At 49.2% G+C, this 13588-nt stretch overlaps 1 protein-coding gene, 1 long non-coding RNA gene and 1 pseudogene across 3 annotated transcripts in view; 1 reads left to right on the top strand and 2 right to left on the bottom strand.

Moving 5' to 3' along the window:
- LOC115416113 (ras-related protein Rab-14-like) overlaps positions 1 to 4275 on the bottom strand; it is a 15582-nt gene extending 11307 nt beyond the window's left edge. The window contains exon 1 of one of the 2 annotated variants that reach the window (XM_030129828.1): positions 4265 to 4275. The gene's annotated coding sequence lies outside the window, so the exon portion shown is untranslated. The remainder of the gene's footprint in view (positions 1 to 4264) is intronic. The other variant, XM_030129827.1, reaches the window with a different exon arrangement.
- On the top strand, positions 1189 to 12350 carry LOC115416116 (uncharacterized). Its single transcript, XR_003934921.1, has 3 exons — positions 1189 to 1452; positions 2050 to 2054; positions 12340 to 12350. It is a non-coding gene; the product is annotated as an uncharacterized LOC115416116 (long non-coding RNA).
- Positions 4836 to 12998, bottom strand: LOC115416112 (protein MAK16 homolog; annotated as a pseudogene).
- Positions 12999 to 13588: the final 590 nt, after the last annotated feature.

Here is a 13588-nt window from a genome sequence, read left to right as displayed (position 1 = left end):
ATCTGTCCTCTCCTGTCCCCTCCTGTCCTCATCTGTCCTCTCCTGTCCTCATCTGTCCCCTCCTGTCCTCATCTGTCCTCTCCTGTCCTCATCTGTCCTCTCCTGTCCTCATCTGTCCTCTCCTGTCCTCATTGTCCCTCTCCTGTCCTCATCTGTCCCCTCCTGTCCTCATCTGTCCTCTCCTGTCCTCATCTGTCCCCTCCTGTCCTCATCTGTCCTCATCTGTCCCCTCCTGTCCTCATCTGTCCTCTCCTGTCCTCATCTGTCCCCTCCTGTCCTCATCTGTCCTCATCTGTCCCCTCCTGTCCTCATCTGTCCCCTCCTGTCCTCATCTGTCCTCTCCTGTCCTCATCTGTCCTCTCCTGTCCTCATCTGTCCTCTCCTGTCCTCATCTGTCCCCTCCTGTCCTCATCTGTCCCCTCCTGTCCTCATTTGTCCCCTCCTGTCCTCATCTGTCCTCTCCTGTCCTCATCTGTCCTCTCCTGTCCCCTCCTGTCCTCATCTGTCCTCTCCTGTCTCCTCCTGTCCTCATCTGTCCTCTCCTGTCCCCTCCTGTCCTCATCTGTCCCCATCTGTCCTCTCCTGTCCTCATCTGTCCTCTCCTGTCCCCCTCCTGTCCTCATCTGTCCTCTCCTGTCCCCTCCTGTCCTCATCTGTCCTCTCCTGTCCTCATCTGTCCCCTCTTGTCTTCATCTGTCCTCTCCTGTCCCCTCCTGTCCTCATCTGTCCTCTCCTGTCCCCTCCTGTCCTCATCTGTCCTCATCTGTCCCCTCCTGTCCTCATCTGTCCTCTCCTGTCCTCATCTGTCCCCTCCTGTCCTCATCTGTCCTCTCCTGTCCCCTCCTGTCCTCTCCTGTCCTCATCTGTCCTCTCCTGTCCCCTCCTGTCCTCTCCTGTCCTCATCTGTCCTCTCCTGTCCCCTCCTGTCCTCTCCTGTCCCCTCCTGTCCTCATCTGTCCCCTCCTGTCCTCATCTGTCCTCTCCTGTCCCCTCCTGTCCTCATCTGTCCTCTCCTGTCCCCTCCTGTCCTCATCTGTCCTCTCCTGTCCCCTCCTGTCCCCTCCTGTCCCCTCCTGTCCTCATCTGTCCTCTCCTGTCCCTCCTGTCCTCTCCTGTCCTCATCTGTCCTCATCTGTCCTCTCCTGTCCCCTCCTGTCCTCTCCTGTCCTCATCTGTCCTCATCTGTCCTCTCCTGTCCCTCCTGTCCTCATTTATCCCTCCTGTCCTCATCTGTCCCCTCCTGTCCTCTCCTGTCCTCATCTGTCCTCATCTGTCCTCTCCTGTCCTCGTCTTAGTCTTTGTGTCTCCAGGGACCAAACGTCACCAACACTAACTCTGCTTCAGTTGTGACGTCGCCTTAAACTCTATTGGTTGAATCACATGTAAAGGAGGTGTCGGCGCCCGTAGGGGGCGGAGCCCTCCATCCAATCGCCTTCTTCAGTCCTTCCAAACGTCCACTCCCAGTGTCTGAATAAAGTGGACCAGCTGACTGGGACATGTGACCACGCCGATGGACATGTGGACCAGTTGTTCTGCTTTTCTCTTCTATTCTGTGTTTTTTCCTGCGCTCCCACTGTAAATAAAAGGACACACACTCTGTCCTCTGTGTCCTCTGTCTGTCTGTGGTACCACCAGCACACAGGTGTGGAGTCCACAAGGTACGGCCACACAGGTACGGCCACAGCCCTCAGACCTGCGCAAACTGAAGCCCTGAAACCTGGACCCGGGTGGAATGGTTAAAGACACTCTTAGGGTCTCTAGTGTCCTGGTCTTCCGTCTGTCTCCATTTCATGTGTAAACAGACCATGAACACATGACGGGGTCAGCGCTTTGATGGAGTTTCAGATTTTCTGAGCTGCATTTAAACGCATCCACATCTACTCCACTAACAGTTAATGGGTTTTTCGTAGCCATGGAAACGGACTCGGTGACAGATGAACCCACAGCACCACCTACAGGATCCGCCCACTGCCCACATAGCAGACAGGTGTGGGCCAGATCTGGGTTTAAGCCGGTCCGGGTCTGGCGGACCTCTGGTCTGTGAACCAGAGCCGGTCCAGCTCTGGTTCTTCTGGCACCGTTTGTATGATGGAGTGTCCCATGTGGGCTGGTTCTGGTTTGGTGTGTGTGGGTCACATATGTCTGGGCCACTGACTGTTGAAATGCTGTTGTCCATATTTGAACAGACATGGATGGTGAAGCTCAGATGATTCCATCTTATTTCAAGTGTTCTTCTTCTTTCACTGGGGTTTCATGTGGACCATGTGAGCTAAACCTGCTCAGTGCCTTCAGACTCCATACAAACTATCCACATCACATGCTCCAACACTTGATTGACTAGAATTATTATTACTATTATTACAATTATTACTTTGTTTTTTTATGCCTACCAGTGCCCCCTCCCCCCGTAAACACTGCTTCTAAGGCTTTCAAACCCCACAATGCACCAGGTCCTACGTCATAACTACGTCACCCCTGGCCAGCCCAATGAAACTACAGAATGTTTATCCACCACATATGATTCGCCAGACAACCAACCAATCCTCATTGGCCGTTCAAAACGTGACCCGTTTCCTACGCTCTGATTGGCTGGAGCCACTTCCTGTTGTCAAGAGCGGGAAGCGGCAAAAGAACAAAGAAGAAAAGCAAAGCTGCTGCGGAAGAACGGAGGTGAGTTTATAGTTTGATTTATTTTATTCTACATTTTGATAAATGTATGAGTCGGTAGTTTAAGCTGTTTGTCATTTTGTCATGAAAGCAGGAGTTTCTGAGCGAAGACCAGGGCCTTCCGAATCTAAATGACGAATGACATGAATAACCGATGACCCCAGAAGGTTTGGCCTAAAACCTGCTCCTCTGTCATTCGGAATAGTTTACATGGAATGACAGATGACTTCGAATAACGGAAAACCACGTGTGGGTCTACTGGCTGGCCTCTAGTAAATCTAGTGAACAGAATATGGACGGAAGAGCATTTAGCCCTGAAGTTAGCTGTGGGCGGAGCCCTGGCCTCAGCAGGAAGTGAAGGGCCAAGGAGCCGCGCGAGACCAGCGAACTAGAATTTCAAAATAAAAGCGTTTCCGTATTAACTTTACGGGACTACAGCGTCCACTGTTGTCTTCCTGACATATTAGAACCAAGGCATCACGTATGTGCCATGACATTTCTATACGCACTGTAGTCGATCAAGTTGGAATAAAAGGTTTTCATCTCTTCCCATGAAATGAATGTGGTATTGACATTTATTCTGGATCTAGTGTAACTGAATGCGGTCGGTATGTAATCATTGCAGCAGGTCAAAGGTGATTACTGATGTGTAGAAATAGGAAAAAAGGGGAATGTATCTGAACACATACTACCTCCACCTGTTCCATCCCAGACTGCAGACGTTGGCTCAGGGCAGGTGGGCTCCTCCAGGCCCCTGTTCCTGGGTGAAAATATCTGGTCAGTTGCACTGAGTGTCCAGTTGATCAATTCCATCATTTAGTTGTTCAGGAGAACAGCAAGCAGGAGATCCACAGACAACACCAGACGAGACGCAGAGGAGGCAGAAGCAGAAGAAAAAAAAAGAGAGGAAGAAAAGGACAGAAAAGAAACAGGTGTGTTCTGGACAGAGGACAGGAAGGAAAAGTGATAATTCCACAGGTTCTCCAACAGCAGGTTTGATCCCACACATACCTGTTATGAAAGTCTTGGTTATCATGGGAACAATACCTCAGACCCTTTTATTGAACTTTCCAGAATCTTCCTGTTGTGCGTTGATGGCACAGGTCAGATGATCAGAGCGGCTGTAACGTTCTGCTGACATGTTCAGACATGTTTGGAAGGGTTAGGACATGAGGCACCGCTGACCGACGAACACAGAATATCATCTACAGAGACACTGTGGCGTTTAAAGGAGTGTGTGCAGAGGATTATGGGTAAACATTCACCCACACCGTGGATGTGCCAGGCCTAAACAGGAAGACTGGGTTCACAGAAGGTCCCAACAGCTCCGTTTATCTTCAGACTGAACGGACCTCCCTCACACTCACTTTGTCTTTTTATAGTTGAATTCACACGACACGTCTGATATTCAGTTTACAATCTGTCTGTCTTTTTTAAGCATCTGTCAAACGTAATCGTCCGACCTCTGGCACAACGGACCAAACAGAAATGCCAGAAGAACTAGGAACAACTTTCAGAACGGAGGACAGAGTGAGTACATGAAGAGACAGATGACCATAAAGGACTCATGACGTCTACTGCTGTTGAACACAGTTACACTGTCTGTGTACTATTTAATGCACTGTTTAGGGTATCTTCCATCAAAGGGTTTTATGATTATACAATTGTATGTAGTAGTTTGACGGAAGAACCTGAATATGTGACTTTACACTTTGACTTTTCTGATAGTTTTCAAAAATAGGAATTATTTTTGTGCAGCATATGTTATTTAAAATGATTTTTAATTCAAAATAAATGGATCTGTTGAATCACGTCATTGTTGATGTTTTTGAATGCATGAGCTGAATACAACATCTGGTACCAGAACCACAACTGTTCTGAGCCAGTTCAAACCAGACCTGGACTAGTTCAGGACCACTGGTGTGTCTGCAGCTGGTCCATGTGTGGACCACCTCTGTACACCAGACCTGGACCAGTTGGGAGCCGTCATTCTTAGCGGTATGTGGGCCACAACTGGACCAGACTAAGTTTACTATGTGGGCATCTGTCCTCGTCCACATCTGTCCTCCTCATCGTCCAAATATGGACATTTATAAATGTTTGTTGTAAAGGTTCAAACTGTTTGATTTTAAATGATCGTACAAATAAAAACCGAGCGTTCGTTTGAAAACACAGGTTCATTTATTAATACAGACATAATTAAACAGAGGGGGTGTGGCTTAAGAGTCCTCAGACACCAACGGTCCAATCACAGTACATGGAACTGTGAAATCAGCGTCTGATTGGCTGAGGCGGAGTCCTGTCTATGTGGTCCTGGTCTTGGAGGCGGGCTCTGTTTCCTGTTCGTATTCGATCTCCACGAATGCGCGTTTCTTCTTCCTGGTGGCGTCCGACCTGTTGGCCGGACGATTTACCTTTAGAACCACGCCCCCTTTGACTCCGCCTCTGTCTCCGCCTCCATCTCCTCCTCCTCATCTTCCTCATCTTCCTCCTCTCCTCTCTCTTCTTCGTTCGCCTGCTCCGTTCTCAGTTTATTCATGTCCTGAAAAAACAGGTAAAGAAAACCTGTGAAAGGGACCAAGAACCAAAACTAGAACTAGACCCAGGACCAGAACTAGAACCAGACCCAGGACCAGAAACTAGACCAGGACCAGAACTAGAACCAGACCAGGACCAGAACTAGACCGTAACCCAGGACCAGAACCAGACCCAGGACCAGAACTAGAACCAGACCCAGGACCAGAACCGAATTAGAACCAGACCCAGGACCAGAACTAGAACCAGACCCAGGACCAGACACTAGAACCAGACCCAGGACCAGAACTAGAACCAGACCCAGACCCAGAACCAGAACTAGGAACCAGCTGGTGTTCAGTCTTTACCTCAAGTCACTCAGGTCGCTCTCATCCGTTCTCTTCTACGTACTCCCTCTGACCCAACGTCCTGTTAGAAGGACACACACAACACACACAGACAGGTTGGTTAGACAGGTGTTTGGTCCTGAATCCACCTGTGTCCGTCTGCAGACGTGTCCTTCACCTCCTCCTCCTCCTCCTCCTCCTCCTCCTCCTCCTCCTCCTCCTCTTCTTCTTCATCCTCCTGCTGTTCCAGCGCTCTGTCGAAGGCGTGAACCGGGAAGTTGTAAATGTCCCCGTACTGAAAAGACAAACACACCACTGAGACCAGGACCAGCAGAACCAGGTCTGAGGTCTGACACATGAGACCAAGACCAGCAGAACCTGGTGTGAGGTGGTCTGTGGTGGTCCTACCGTGCCCTGCTTCAGTCTCTCCAGCAGCTCCTTCTCGATGGCGTTGTCCAGCTGAGCAGCAATCAGAGCCTTCTCGTACAAACACAGAACGGGTCAGAGTCCATTCAGCTACACTTCTGAACCGGTTCCAGTCTGTTCACACTCACCTCCTTCCTCTTCTCTCGTCTCTCCACCTTCCTGCTGAGTGGGACCAACTTCCTCCTGAAACCAGAGCACATCTACCAGTCAGACTGGTACCAGTACCTGTGGTAGCGCCGTGGGACTGGCACTGCCACTTTTGACGGCGGTGGTATTCACTCCCTTTTTGTGGTCGGTGCTGTGGGTGTGTCTGCGGGTGGTGCTGTGGTCGGTGCTGTAGGTGTGTCTGTGGGCGGTGCTGTGGGTGTGTCTGCGGGCGGTGCTGTGGGTGTGTCTGCGGGCGGTGCTGTGGGTGTGTCTGTGGGCTGTGCGTGTGTCTGCCGGCGGTGCTGTAGGTCTGTCTGTGGGCAGTGCTGTGGGCGGTGCTGTAGGTGTGTCTGTGGGCGGTGCTGTGGGTGTGTCTGCGGGCGGCTGCTGTGGGTGGTGCTGTGGTGTGTGTCTGTGGGCGGTGCTGTGGGTGTGTCTGTGGGCGGTGCTGGGTGTGTTCTGTGGGCAGTGCTGTGGGTGTGTCCTGTGGTGGTGCATGTGGGTGTGTCTGCGGGCGGTGCTGTGGGTGTGTCTGTGGGTGGTCAGGCTTTAGAGTTACCTTAATTTGGGCACTCAGATGCTGGAATCGGCGGGAGGGGGTGGGTGCGGGATTAGATTTTTCAACAGAATTCCTGTTTCCTCAGACTATTTCAGATATATTCAAGAGTATGAAGGCATGGATTCCACAAGTCTAATTTCCAGAAGTATGATCAGCATATGGCCAGCTGATTTTAATTCCAAAATCACAGGACTGCAGCAGGCAGATAATTCATATGTCATATGTTTCACTGCGTTTGTTATGTGAGCGGCCTGAACTTATAGGTCGCCCACGAGGCATGGTTGTTGAGAGAAAACCTTTGGCGTACAACGTACGAGTCAATCTCCAAGCTCTCATCACCTCTCATTGGCCGAAACGGGTGATTTAGACCAATCAAACGGCGCAAATATGTCATACCTGCTGCCAGACAATAGTCTGGTCTTGTCTGTCTTTTATGTTTTGTGTGTCACTTCCTGTTTTATTTTGTTAAGTTTTCCCTCATGTGTCTTGTCTGTCGTCTTTACTTCCTTTTCCCCGTTCTCCCTGACCTCTGTCCTGATTACCTGTCTCCGCCCTAATTTGCTTCACCTGTGTCTAGTTGTCTTCCCTCCCTTTTGGGTATTTAAACCCTGTCTTTTCCCCTTGTCAGTCGCCAGTTTGTAACTCCAGTAGTTCAGACCAGCGTACTTGACCTCGTTTGTTCGTTTGCTTGCCTGTTTTTTTGACCTGTTTTGGATTCCTCGGTTTTCGTCTTCTGCCTGTTCCCTGTCGGTTTTTGTCTGCCTCATCTGATCTGGTTTGACCTTCTCGCCCTGACTACCGGTACGCTGAGTTTGCCTAGTCCTTATGTCCTGTTGCTCGATTGTTAGCCTGCCTGTGTATGACCTGTTTCCGTCCCTGACCTCCCTTTGCTTTTCCCAGTCGGGGAAAAGACTCCTAACACCGCTCGGGGAGACGGGGCTGCTGCCCTCGATCCGGAGGACGAATCTGAGGAGAAAAATCCCCAACCATTATCCTCAAGATTCTGTCACTCATTATATTTTTTCACCTGGTGGTGAACAATAAACCTTTGGAACACTAACTTTTGTTGTCGGAGTTCTGTATTTGGATTCTGTGTTTGTGCTAACGTTATCACAAAATATGACTTCTGCGGGAAGCATGAATACTTGTGCTTTCCTGTTCGGTACATATGTGTTGTTGTTGTCAATGTTTCTCTGTCGTTATGAACAAGCCTTGTATATTATAACCGATGTGTTTTACGGGAGGAAAAAGCAGGGGCGCGTGAGTCAATACTTTCGTTTACACTCTGCTCTGGCCTTTTTTTTATTTTAATTTGGGGACACTATTTGGGGACATTTAATTTGGGGCACACGTTAGTCGGCCCAGCCAAGGTGTAATCTAAAGGCCTGGTGGTGCTGTGGGCATGTCTGTGGGTGTGTCTGTGGGCGGTGCTGTGGGTGTGTCTGCGGGCGGTGCTGTGGGTGTGTCTGCGGGCGGTGCTGTGGGTGTGTCTGTGGGCGTGTCTGTGGGCGGTCCTCACCTGCGCTTCAGTACCAGTTTGCGCATGCGGATCAGGTACTGTGTGATCTTGGTGAACCTCTGTTTGCATTTGTGTCGGATGAAGCGGGGCCAGTACAGCAGGTTCTGATCGATCTGTTCCAGAGCCTGTTCATAGTTTTACTGAGTTTGACCTGAACACAACACACACACAACGGTTCTGAATACCCACAACCAATGACATGCAGATAACTGAGATCATGTGACTGGGGGGGGGGGGGGGGGCTCACCTTCTCCCACGTCTTGGCGGGTAAACGCCGCTCGTTCGATGACCTTCATGTAGAGGAAACACTGACCTGAGGACAGAGCGACAGAAGCCCATGGTCAGAAAATCCAAGATCCCTGTGATGATCACCAGGAGTCTGCGGCAGGAGTCCAGTCTGTCCCAGACTACAGACCCCCCCCCCCCCCCCCCCCCCCGTGGTGACAGTCATGTATTTGTGAATGACCTCCATCAGCGCTCTGGACGCTGAACAGCACAGGGCCAGTGACGGCCACCCCTCACCACAATGAGCAAGGGCTGCGTTTTGAGGCGGCAGACGTCTTTAAGACTCCGAGGAGGATTCATACTCAGAAGGCTGGACCGGATAATGTACGGGGGCCGGTGTTTAAAGGGTGTGCAGAACAACTTACATGTCGTCATATTTAATACCTCCCCGTGTCACGCTGCGGTGCCGTCCTGTTCTAAAACCTCAGCCATCATCCTGGTGCTAAAACATCTTCAGTCACCTGCTTAAATGACCACCGCCCAGCAGCTCCAACATCTGAACTAATCCAGTGCTTTCAGAGCCTGGTCCAGGATCACATCGCTGCTATCACGCCCCCTTCACTTGAACCGCTCCGCTGAGGAAGGCGTTGGTGCTGCGCTGCATCTGAGCCTGGAACATCTGGAGAAAAAGAACGCATGGGTCCGCATGCTGTCCGTCCACTTCAGCTCCGCCTCTGGTAAATCTACTGGGCCCACTGGGTTTGAACACACCCCTTCAAACTGGATTCTGGACTTTCTGACAGACAGGCCTCAGTATGAGTGGGTGGGGGGACAACACATCACCCACCACACTACTCAGCACTGGTTCTCCCCAGGGGCGTGTCCTGAGCCCCCGACTATACACCTGAACCACACAGGACTCCTGGGCAAAGTTTGGCACCAATCACATTATGAAGTATGCAGACCACACCACAGTGGTGGGTGGGATGGAATCTAGAACCGGTTCTTTTTTGAAAACTGGATCCCCCTAGCTCGATTCCTTGGAATCGTTTGCCTGCCTGCTTAACGATTCTGCTTATCGATTCTGCCTTTGTTTGTGCATGCGGGATGATGTCACATATACGCTGCATTATTTTAGTCACAACGAAGACAACATGGAGTTGAGGCAAAAATGGTCCAAACAGACCACAGCAGGTCTACACAGACCACAGCAGGTCCAAACAGACCACAGCAGGTCCAAACAGACCACAGCAGGTCTACACAGACCACAGCAGGTCCAAACAGACCACACCAGGTCCAAACAGATCACACAGGTCTAAACAGACCACACCAGGTCTAAACAGACCACACAGGTCTAGTCCAAACAGATCACACCAGGTCTAAACAGACCACAGCAGGTCCAGCTGAACTCTGTCAAAGCTTCCATTTCTTCTAAAGGTGGAATCCCTCCAGTCTGTTCAATCATTTGTCCACATGTGATTCATTTACAGGAATGTCACATATTGATTCCCTACTTTGGCGGCGCTTGTGAATGTTCCGGTGTGGGAAACAAACGTACCTAAATACAAGTTTCTGAAGGAAGGGGAAGGAAATGAGGTGCACAACAACGGGAGCCGAGTCGAACCCAGTTCCAAATGGAGGCAATAGAGGAATTAGTAAAGTGTCTGTAGTTTCACTTTCCCTGCCCCCCCCCCCCCCCCCCCCCGAACCTGGCCCGGCATCATCTGTTCTTATTATTTGTACATATTGTATATGTTCTATTTTTTGTGCAGATGGAAATATAACAGACAGTTAATGCAAACACACCTGTTTGTACTCTTTTATTCCCTCACCCAATGAGAATCGCTAAGAGAATCGCTAAGGAATCGGATCAATAAGCAAATCGATAATGGAATCAGAATCGTTAAATTCTTATCTACTCCCATCCCTAGTGGTGGACCTCATCCAGGACAATGATGAGAAGAATTACAGGGAGGAGGTGAAACTCTTCACAGACTGGGGCAGTAACAACCACTTGCTCCTGAATGTCGAAAAAACCAAGGAATTGGTTCTGGACTTCAGGGAGAAGAGGCCCACACATACCCCGGTCTACATCAACAACACTGCGGTGCAGTCTGGACAGCACATGGACTTCCTGGGGTTCATGTGACGAATGACCTGACCTGGTCACTGCACAGCTCCTCACTGGTGAAGACGGCTCACCAACATCTGCACTTTATGAGGAGGCTGAAAAGGGCCCAGCTCCACCCAGCAGAACCAACACCTTCTACAGGAGCACAGTCCAGAGAGTGGTGACCAACAGCCTCTGTCTGGTCTGAGACCTACTGAGGACTGTAGGCCTCACACGACACCTACTGAGGACTGTAGGCCTCACACCGACACCTACTGAGGACTGTAGGCCAAACACCGACACCTACTGAGGACTGTAGGCCTCACACCGACACCTACTGAGGACTGTAGGCCTCACATCGACACCTACTGAGGACTGTAGGCCAAACACCGACACCTACTGAGGACTGTAGGCCAAACACCGACACCTACTGAGGACTGTAGGCCTCACACCGACTCCTACTGAGGACTGTAGGCCTCACACCGACTCCTACTGAGGACTGTAGGCCTCACACCGACACCTACTGAGGACTGCAGGCCTCACACCGACTCCTACTGAGGACTGTAGGCCTCACACCGACACCTACTGAGGACTGCAGGCCTCACACCGACTCCTACTGAGGACTGTAGGCCTCACACCGACACCTACTGAGGACTGTAGGCCTCACACCGACACCTACTGAGGACTGTAGGCCTCACACCGACACCTACTGAGGACTGTAGGCCTCACACCGACACCTACTGAGGACTGTAGGCCAAACACCGACACCTACTGAGGACTGTAGGCCAAACACCGGACACCCTACTGAGGACTGTAGGCCTCACACCAACTCCTACTGAGGACCTGGACAAACTATGCTGTCTGTCTGTCCAGAGCCAAAAACATCATGAAGGACTCCTGTCATCTCTTCCACAGCTGGTTCTCCCTCCTGCCTTCAGGTAAAAGGTACCGCAGCCGGAGGTCCAGAACTGGGTTCGGGTCAGGGTTGGGGGTTCTGTCAGAGCTTCTGTCCAACTGCCATCAGACTGTTAAATAGATTACTGTAATAAGATCACACAGTTCCTCCTCTCAGGACTAATCTTTTGGTGCAATTATGGTTTTATGTGCAATTATTTGAACATTTCTGTATTTATTACTTGTTTATATGTATATTGTGGTTTTAATCTATTGCCCTTTTACGTTTTATTGACTTATTGATTGTTCTGTTAGCAGTTCCCACATATGTTAGGCTGCTAAGGTGTTTTCATACTCTTGTGTTTATGCACAAACGCCGGGTGAAACATAATTTTGTTCTGCACTGTATCTGTGGTGGTATTGTGTTTGAATGACAAAGGGAATCTTGAATCTTGAGAGGACAGACAGATGAGGACAGAGGACAGGACAGACATCCAACAACCACCCCAGCCCAGGCCCCCCTCAGGTTTTAGGGGTGGACGTACCTTTGTCCCCTCAGTTTTGGGGTGGACGTACCTTTGTCCTCTCGGACGGTGGCGTACTGGCTGTTGGCCAGTGGACAGGGACGAGCGGTTACACAGACCAGTGACGTTGAACTCATTCCGACAGAACTCTGACTCTTAGTTCTGAAAGAAACGACAACAACAAACAAGAACTGAGTTCAACCGTCCACAGCAGGGTCAGAGGTCAGGACTAGCCTTAACACTGACCCTGTTCCTAACCCTGTTCCTAACCCTAACCCTAAACAGTTTCATCATAAAGACATTCAATCTGAAACATCATCAACTGGATCAACTTTAAAAACATAAACCCATGAAATACTCACTTGACTTTGAAGGAACAGAACTGTGTGTTCCCGATTATGTCCCAGATCACCTGAACGCAACACAGAGAAAAACACATTCAATCACAAGAAACTGTTGACATGGTGTTGAACTGTTTCAAACCACAGACACATTCAAACAGGATTCAAACTGAGAAAAGGACAATTCAACATGAAACAATTCAACAATTGAATTTCAAATATTAAATCTGTGGTTTGGATCAGATTCACCAAAACAAACAGAACGTGTTCGTCTAAAAGAAAACACTATCAGACTGTAAGACCAGGACCCAGATCCAGACCTGAACCCTGTCCAGGACCCAGATCCAGACCTGAACCCTGTCCCAGGACCCAGATCCAGACCTGAACCCTGTCCCAGGACCCAGACCAGGACCCAGAACCTGTCCCAGACCCTGTTCCGGACTCAGACCCTGTCCTAGACCTTGTCCAAGACCCTGTCCCAGACCCAGAACTAAACCTGATCCAGGATCCATCACCGCTTTAAACCCGTTAGCATGTAGCATTAGCACATTTACGGTCTTTAACGCTTTAAACTTACGTCGTCGTGTTGCATTTTGTTTTGTCTGGATGTTCGATCAAATCTTCAGTCTGTCCGGTGTTGTTTTTTCCGGTGAAAACGCAGAAGTTTAGCTGAAAATGTTGAGTTTTCCGTGAGTGTGACGCCACATGGACCGTCAAGGGGCCGCCATCTTGTTTGCATGACGAGATCTCGGGCGGAAGAGGAGGAAGTATCGCGATACTTGTGAAAACACAAGCTGCTTTCAAACCTTTTCTGTATTGAACATGTGATTAAACAACGGTAGGATTTCACCAACAGTGTTTATGTCTTTATTTTATGATAATAGGATTATTACATCTTTTATTTATAAAAAACAAAAAACAAAAACAAAAACGTACGATTAGAAATGATGTTTTAACAACTGCTACGAGAAAATAAATCTACATTTATATCAAGAAATGAAAAACTACGACATTATAAAAAAATTAAAGAGTAAAACCACCGGAAATTCAACACTGACGTTAAGGTTAGTATGTAATATTTAATATGTAATATGTGTAATATAAACGTAATATGTAATATAAATGTAACATGTATATAATATGTAATGCATTTGTAATTTGTAATATGTATGTAATCAGCTGTCCAACCCTGTGGAGGACAGGGACAGTCCAAAAGTGGGGTTTTCAAAACGCTGTGTCCAAAAAAGGAACCACTTCAAATCAAAAACTGTTGTTTCTGAATAAAATGTCCTCTGTCCTAGTCCCTTTAGTCCTC

Source organism: Sphaeramia orbicularis, unplaced genomic scaffold (genome assembly GCF_902148855.1).
Source record: "Sphaeramia orbicularis unplaced genomic scaffold, fSphaOr1.1, whole genome shotgun sequence".
Classification (NCBI taxonomy): domain Eukaryota; kingdom Metazoa; phylum Chordata; class Actinopteri; order Kurtiformes; family Apogonidae; genus Sphaeramia; species Sphaeramia orbicularis.
This window is presented reverse-complemented; position numbering and strand designations above follow the sequence as displayed.